Raw genomic sequence first — 9,029 nt, 5'->3', positions numbered from 1 at the left:
AATAGTTTTGTTATGGAACTGCTATAGGAAAGAACTGCAAATAAGAAAAGATGGCAAATATTGGTGAAGATAGAAAGCACTCCTTCAGTACACACTAATACCTGATTTGGAAAGAAGTTGTTCTCTATGACCAAGCCCTAGTGAGATGCATCAGCCAGTGTGGTTATGTTAACTCTATGGTAACTAATATGAGCGGTAACTAATATGAGCATGTTCACACATAACCTCTTCTATGTATTTCTTTATATATTTGAAATGACAAAAAAGGGGCACTACAATCAATACTTTGTGAAAAAACGCATTCCCTTTTTGCCTAACAATATCGCATATGCACATAGAACATAGCCTGATTATTACTCTAAACTGAAATACGCCGTATGAATGATGGGATGGCACGGCAACATCACTTGCAGACCCGCAACACAGTAGATGTTTTAGTTACCATCAGTCAAACCTATAACCATATAAATCCAATAATATTGTTGCGCTCACAGTTCCGTAATTCTGATAAATCTGGATAAATCTGAAGTGGAAATGCTCTCGCAGGCAAACAGATGTTGGAGTATAGAATCCCATAATACTGATGGCTCGCAGCTTTCTTTGCACAATCAAATAGAACATCAATGAATCTCATGCATCCTCACTGGTTGATGATGACAAATGAGTAACCGTTAGAAATTGGACAGAGAATGGAACTAATGGGTTGTACAAATGGTGTCTCCATCCAAGAGATAGTAATACAATGACATACCTAAAAAGGCATGATCATAACATCTACTGTTATAGAATCTAACTATTCATACCGTAAATCATGTCTAATGCCCAAATGAATTATATATGCAGACCAAGGCATGGATTGATACATCGATATTGGGGTAGGTATTGCCAAACATGACAAATAGTGCAGCGTCATCCATAAAACGGTATGCCATCAAGGTTACCGTACAGCTGGCAACTCCAGGGAAGCTGGAGAGATGGTGAAAGCGTCCTTGATGCTCACCTCCCACCGCAGCTTGACGACGGCGTCGACACTGCTAGTGGCAACCATGTGCGCCGACCAGCACGAAGGCCTCCGGAGAAGCCATCTGCGAAACTCAAACATAGGCCCTGATAGATAGGGGAGGGCATATGCAAAAGAAAAATAGTCAGCCTCAATCAGGATTTATTGGAAAGAGAGAGCTATGTTGGATCCAGCAGGATCAACTAGCTCTAGTTTGAGCCACAAAAGAATAAGATCAGAAATACCTTGGTCTAAAGATGATGCCATGCCTCCTCTTGTTTAATTGCTCACACCAGGATGGAGCAATTTGTGCTAGGTTCTTCCTAGTGCTTTAGTGCTAGCCTGATCGGTGGCTTGTTCTTGAGAGAGAGCGTGTAAGAGAGAAGGCAGAGAGCAGCAGCCATATGTTCTACTCTCTTCTAGGGTCATTTGACCCCTTTATATATGTTTAGCACTATGCACTAGGGGAACCAGCACCGTTGGATCAAAATCGATGTCTCCGATCAAGACAACACATAAGGATAGGTGGCCATTTACTGTAGCACCGCCCTACTGTAGCACCGGCCTACTGTAGCAACCCAAAAAGATCTGACCTAGGAGAGCAGCCTAGATCACCAAAATATCCAACATTCTCCCCCTTGATCGTAAGGCTGATCATTATAAGCTCATTTTTTCAACAAAATAATGCACTAGGACGAAAAGATTATAATGGTCTGTTAGGTACCATTTAATCTAGTAACTATAGCACATTACTTCATATCAAAATGAACCTCTTTAATTTATGAGCTCCATAAACTTTATTCACATCATATATTAACTTAATTTACATAATTCTTTACATAAACATCATAAACATTACAGACTCATCTTTTGATAAAATGGTACACCAAGACAATAGGTTACAACAGTCAATTAAGTACTGCTAAACCAAGTGACTATGGTTCCCATCCGATCTCAAAATGAGCCCCTTTTGGGGAGATGGTGCCATAATAGTTCCAACTTCTCCAGGATTAAAAGCTTTCAACCAAACCCATGCCGGCAACATGCTCTCTAAATACGCTGGGTGGTAAGCCTTTCGTGAGCGGATCCGCTAACATAAACTTAGTACTAATGTACTTGATATCTATTGTTTGATCCTGGATTCTATCTTTCACAACAAGATACTTAATGTCAATAAATTTGCCAGCTGCACTTGACTTGTTGTTACTCGCATAGATCACTGCGGGTTGATTATCGCAGTATAGAGTGAGAGGCCTGGAAATGCTGTCAATCACTCTTAGTTCCGGGATAAAATTCTTCAACCATACCGCCTGCCCGGTTGCCTCATAACATGCTACAAATTCTGCCTGCATTGTCGACGATGCAGTGACAGTTTGCTTTGAGCTTTTCCATGATATAGCTCCTTTTGCAAGGGTGAAGATATAACCTGATGTGGATTTCTTAGTATCAACACACCCCGCAAAATCAGCATCTGAATAACCCACTATTTCGAGGTTATCAGATTTCTCATAAGTAAGCATGAGGCCTTTAGTACCTTGCAAATAACGCAAGACCTTTTTAGCAGCCTTCCAGTGATCCAGACCTGGATTGGACTGATATCTGCCAAGCATCCCGGTCACAAAAGCTAAATCAGGGCGAGTGCACACTTGTGCATACATAAGACTCCCAACAATTGAGGCATAAGGAATTGACTTCATCTGCGCAGATTCATAATTATTTCTTGGGCACTGGAAAGTCCCAAATTTATCGCCCTTAACAATAGGAGCAGGCGAGGCTGAGCACTTATACATATTGTACTTTTTCAGTACCTTTTCAATATATGCTCTCTGAGATAGCCCCAAGATCCCTCTGGATCTATCCCGGTGAATTTCAATTCCTAAAACATAAGTTGCTTCACCGAGATCTTTCATATCGAACTTTGAAGACAGGAATCTCTTGGTCTCCATCAACATATTTTTATCACTGCTGGCCAAGAGTATGTCATCAACATATAATATCAGGAAGATAAAATTACTCCCCCTGAACTTAACATAAACACAATTGTCCTTCTTATTTTCCTTAAAGCCAAATTTCTTTATGACTTGATCAAATTTGAGATACCACTCTCTTGATGCTTGTTTCAAACCATAGATGGATTTCTTCAGATGACATCCTAAATGTTTATTTTCTTCCATAACAAAACCTTCCGGTTGTGCCATGTAAACATCTTCGCGTAAGTCACCATTTAGAAATGCCGTTTTGACATCCATCTGATGTAGCTCTAAATCATAATGAGCTACGAGTGCCATAATTATTCTGAATGAATCCTTCGAAGAGACGGGTGAAAAAGTTTCATTATAATCAATCCCTTCTCTTTGAGTGAATCCTTTTGCCACAAGCCTTGCTTTAAACCTTTCGATATCACCCTTGGAGTCACGTTTGGTCTTATAGACCCATTTGCATCCAACTGTTTTGGCTCCTTCAGGGATTTCTACTAAGTCCCATACATCATTAGTGCTCATGGACTTCATTTCATCTTTCATAGCATCGAGCCATTTAGACGAATATTCACTTTCCATAGCCTCCTTAAATGAGGTGGGATCATTATCCAACACTGGCTCATTTGTATCCTCACTCATGTAGGTGAGATAATCATCAGGAATAGCAGGCTTTCTAGCCCGCTGTGACCTTCTAAGAGGCTCATTATTCGGCACATTAATAACAGTTTGAGACTGCTGATTATTTTCAATAAGAGCATCATTAGATGTGACATCTGGAACAGTCGCCGGTGTATCAGCAGGTGTTGCATTAGCAGCACGTTGCCTTCTTGAATACACTCGTAATTGCTGTTCTTGGTCCTTTTGTTGTCCAGTTATGTGAGCACCATCAGCTACAGGAGCTGAAACTTGAGGTGCAATTTCAGTATGTACTGGAAACACTGGCTCTTGGATTACAGGCATCGGGACATATTCCTGTTTTTCCTCCAAGACTATTTCTCTGGGAGTCATGCTCCCCCTCATCATATCACTTTCCAAGAACACAGCGTGTCTTGTTTCAACAAATTTCATTGTCTGATTTGGACAATAAAATCGATATGCTTTAGATTTGTCAGGATAACCAATAAAATGGCAACTGACTGTCTTGGGGTCTAATTTTCCCATAACCGGATTAAAAATCCTTGCTTCAGCAGGACAGCCCCATACATGAAAATAATTCAGGGTTGGCTTTTTCCCAGTCCATAATTCATACGGTGTTTTGGGCACCGATTTACTGGGAACCCTGTTAAGAATATGTCTTTGTTTTAAGGGCTTCCATCCATAAATTCACCGGTAAAGTGGAGTGGCTTAACATACTCCGCACCATATCCATAAGTGTGCGGTTTCTCCTTTCAGCCACCCCGTTTTGCTGAGGTTCACCCGGTGCTGAGTACTGGGCGGCAATGCCATTTTCCTGTAAGAATTTTGCAAATGGTCCAGAAATTTGACCATAAGTTGCATGTCTGCCGTAGTATTCACCACCACGATCAGATCTTACAACTTTAATTCTTTTATTACATTGATTTTCAACCTCAGCTTTGAAAATCTTGAACTTGTCTAATGCCTCTGATTTTTCTTTGATTTGATAAATATATCCATAACGGGAGAAATCATCAGTGAACGTTATGAATGAATTATAACCGTCCACCGATCTCACATTAAACGGACCACATATATCCGTATGAATTAATTCCAAAACTCCCGTGCTTCGGTTTGCACCTTTCTTAATTTTCTTGGCATATTTTCCTTTGATGCAATCGATACAATGATCAATATCCGCATCCGAAAAATCAAGAGAAGGAAGAACTTGATCTTTAATGAGACGCTCAATCCTCCCCCTCGAAATATGGCCTAAACGATAGTGCCATAATTTCGAAGAAGTCTCATTATCAAGCATCGTTTGCGTTTGGTACCGACATTTATATTTGAGGTAGAACCCACATTATTTATATCATCACAAAGGGAAATTACATAAAGTTTGTCGTGTCGACAGGCAAGGCCAACATTATTATTGTCATACATAATTATACACTGCTTATTCCCAAAATGACACTCATAACTATCATCATCTAAACATGAGACGGAAACTAAATTCCGTTTCATCGAGGGTACATAGAGAACATTATTGAGCTGAAGCTTAAAACCGCCATGAAGTGTAAGAGTGAAGTCTCCAAGCGCCTCGGCATAAGCTTCAACACCATTAGCAACTCTAATTGTTCTTTCCCCTCTTTTTAGGGTCTTCCTCATATTGAATCCCTGCAACGAATTTACAACATGAATTGTTGCACCTGAATCAATCCACCAAGTATTGGTGGCATAATTAACATAAAGGGATTCTTCAACAACAGTAATAGTGTCGGTACCTCTTTCTTTGAGCCATCTCTTGAAGCCAAAACAATCCTTTCGCCTATGCCCACCTTTTCCACAAAAGTGGCAAGCATTGGAATTATTTCCTTCAGCATTAGGCGCTTTTTCTGGCTTCTTTTGCTGTGAACCTTTTGAGGATTGGCCTTTTTCCTTGAACTTATAAGGCTTGGGCTTCACATATTCATTCACAAATTTTCTATACTTCTTCTTTTGTGAATGACCAAACTGATTAACATGATCAATTCTGTCAGCCTTAAGCCTTTCTTCTTCTTGCACACATCGCGCCATCATTTCATCAATCTCCCATTTAACATCCATCGCATTATAGTTGATCATAAATGGATCAAATTGGGGAGGCAAAGATGACATAATAAAATGGACGAGGAAACCATTAGAGATTTCCATCTCCATTGACTTTAGTTTGGCGGCCATGTTGCATTTTTTCATAATATGCTCTCGAAGACTTCCAGTGGGATCATATTTTTCATCAATTAGCCTTCTGATAAGACTTGTTGCATAAACTTTAGAAGACCCTTTAAATTGATGCTCAATTTTTTGCAAAGTACCCTTTTGCTGTCTCACAATCAGGAAGGGCTCCCCTCATACTCTATGTAATGGAGCCCTTTATCATCATAAGGCACTTGCGATTAGAGTCATCCCACTTAGCCTTAATAATGTCATATTCCTTCTTGAGGGCTTCATAATTTTCATTATTTTCTTTAGGCACCTCAGGAGGATCATTAAGGAGAGCATAATCAATATTGAGTAAGGCCATAGTGATCTCAAGCTTCTCCTTCCACGTAACATAATTGCTGCCATTTAGCTGTTCGATGCCATTTAGCATTCCAGCAATATTAGAGACATTAGTTGCTGCAAAAGAAAAATTCAAAATGCTTTAGTAAGCATCATCATAATCATCATTAAATTTTATTGATCAAATTCAAATCAGCTTTGGCCAGAGATGAAAATGAACAACAAAATTTTGTGGACAAATGTTCATCAATTAGCTTTGGCCAAATTGATAAATAGAAGCCACACATTAATGATCCTCATTCATTATTTTCTTTTACCGACCCGGTTGACATCAGCTTTGGCCAGAAGTGAAACAGACCAATAAAAGAATTTTGCAGTTAAAATGCCCGTCAAACAACTTTGGTCAGAATGACAAGGCATAAAACCACACTTTATTTGAGGATCCATAAACTTTATTTTGCAGCGAAAGCATTATCACATAATAATTATAGTGATAAATATCACCATAATTCATTAATCATAAATAAACTAAATAATAAATATAATAACAACATGCAAATTATCTAAGCATGGCAATTAAAATTGTGGCCTAAAATAAACATAATAAGCATAATCAATTTATCCAGAAAAATAGCCCTGAAAAGATATTTATTTCAGCCCTAAATATTTTTTTTATTTTTTTTTATTTTTATTATTAGCATAATAATCCTGCTGAACTGGGCCAAAATTGGCCCAGCCCAGCACTTTAACTCCCCCTGATCCCCTCCTGGGCCTTGGCCCATTAGCAACGTGCCAGGACGACCTGGACCGTCGGATGCAATCCGACGGCCAGGAACGACTGCAGCTGGAACAAAACCAGCCCGCCGTCGCCTGGCCCCCGCGAAACCCTAGCCCATTTCATTTCCTCCTCTCCTCTCCCGATAGCGGCGGCAACGCCGAGCGACCAAGAGACAGCGGCGGCGAGTGCCACGCGACGGGGAAGAAGACTCGGCGTCATCTAGGCCCTCTCGCCGGAGTTGCGTGCAGCTTTGGCCAGCGCGCAGCTCCGTCGAGCAGCTCTGGATGGCACCCTGCGCGAGGCGAGCGAACGCGTGCGGGCGTCCCCGCGACAGCGTCGACCGCCAGCGCAAGTCCGGCACCGCGGCGGCCTTCAACGGCGACGTGCGCGCGAGGAAGGAACGCCAGGGCCCGGTGCGGTGGTCGGCAGGTTTGCTCGGGTACATGCCCGGGCAGAACCGCCATCATTAAATGGTGGCACCGGCGCCGCCGTGGCCAGCGACGGCGACGACACCCATAAGGTAAATTCCACCGCCATGATTCTTAAGTTAGGGTTAGGGTTCCTCCAAAATGGGGAATTTCATGATTTAGGGTTTCGGTAAATTGGGGATTTTGCTTTAGGGTTGATCACGGCATCAAATCAATCCATCCCCACTTCAATTCACACTTAGCCGAAACCATAAACATCAAAATAGGGGAAAATTTCATCACTTTAGGGTTTTGGATTGGGAAAAAACATCAAGATTTATGCATAATTAACTTATTTCCCCTTAAATCTTAATCAATCTGAAACCAAAAGTTCATAATTGAGGAGGGGAAAGGAGGAAAAACAATTTCTAGGGTTTCTGGAAAAAATAGGAATTTAACATAAGGGCTTTAATTCCTTTAGTTAATAGCTCAAATTGAAACCCTAGAGTATCACATAGTCTGTTAGGGCTTGGAGTTTGAAAAAACAGGGCTTAAACTTAAGGCATGATTAATAACCAGGAAGAACAGCCTTTAAACATAAGCATAAAATTCTTTCACAGAAGCAACTTGGGCATATGCCTTGACTTGGTGACAACATAAACACATGGGTATGTGCATATGCCCTTGATCTTGATCTTAGCTTGATAAATCAAGCATGAATCTTAACATAAGAGGGCTCAAACTTAAGAGCTAGATGCTCTGATACCATTGTTGGATCCAGCAGGATCAACTAGCTCTAGTTTGAGCCACAAAAGAATAAGATCAGAAATACCTTGGTCTGAAGATGATGCCATGCCTCCTCTTGTTTAATTGCTCACACCAGGATGGAGCAATTTGTGCTAGGTTCTTCCTAGTGCTTTAGTGCTAGCCTGATCGGTGGCTTGTTCTTGAGAGAGAGCGTGTAAGAGAGAAGGCAGAGAGCAGCAGCCATATGTTCTACTCTCTTCTAGGGTCATTTGACCCCTTTATATATGTTTAGCACTATGCACTAGGGGAACCAGCACCGTTGGATCAAAATCGATGTCTCCGATCAAGACAACACATAAGGATAGGTGGCCATTTACTGTAGCACCGCCCTACTGTAGCACCGGCCTACTGTAGCACCGTCCTACTGTAGCAACCCAAAAAGATCTGACCTAGGAGAGCAGCCTAGATCACCAAAATATCCAACAAGCTACTCACCTGGATACGAACCTTCGTCCCTCTCACCTCCGGCCAAGTACACTTACATCGGGATCATAGGTGGCATCGCTCCATCCGAGAGTTCCAACCTAACGCGCCGGTCAAGGTGGTTCTGTCGGCGCCGACAACTGCTCCATCCGAGAACCTCCATCCCGATGTGTCGGCCATGGCGGTTCTCTGGGCGGCCGCCGCCCATCCAAGAGCATCCGCCCCGATGCGCCGGCCATGGCCGTTCTCTAGGCGGCGGCGGCTGACTGGGCGCTGGCCGTTCTAATCTAAGGTGCAGAGTACCACCCGGGCCGGAGTTTTCCGCGGTGAGCCACGCCACCTCGCGAGCCGACGGAAGGAAGCACAGGCGCGAGTCATACAGGGCAGCAACGGGGCATGAGAGAGGATGCAGAAGGTGGGGGAAGAAAGGGCGCGGCTCGTGCGGGAAGAACACGGCCAGTGGGATTTCTGGACGCTCC

General features: G+C 42.3%; 1 long non-coding RNA gene across 1 annotated transcript; it reads right to left on the bottom strand.

Annotated features, from left to right (window-relative positions):
- Positions 1–4,919: 4,919 nt before the first annotated feature.
- Positions 4,920–8,469, bottom strand: LOC139835016 (uncharacterized). The gene is made up of 3 exons (XR_011750699.1): positions 8,153–8,469; positions 5,379–6,252; positions 4,920–5,271 (listed from the first exon to the last, which is right to left on the bottom strand). It is a non-coding gene; the product is annotated as an uncharacterized lncRNA (long non-coding RNA).
- Between the last annotated feature and the right edge of the window lie 560 nt (positions 8,470–9,029).

This window comes from Lolium perenne, chromosome 1 (genome assembly GCF_019359855.2).
Source record: "Lolium perenne isolate Kyuss_39 chromosome 1, Kyuss_2.0, whole genome shotgun sequence".
NCBI classification, from domain to species: Eukaryota; Viridiplantae; Streptophyta; class Magnoliopsida; order Poales; family Poaceae; genus Lolium; species Lolium perenne.
Note: the sequence above shows the minus strand (reverse complement) of the source record. Positions and strands in the feature narration are given on the sequence as shown.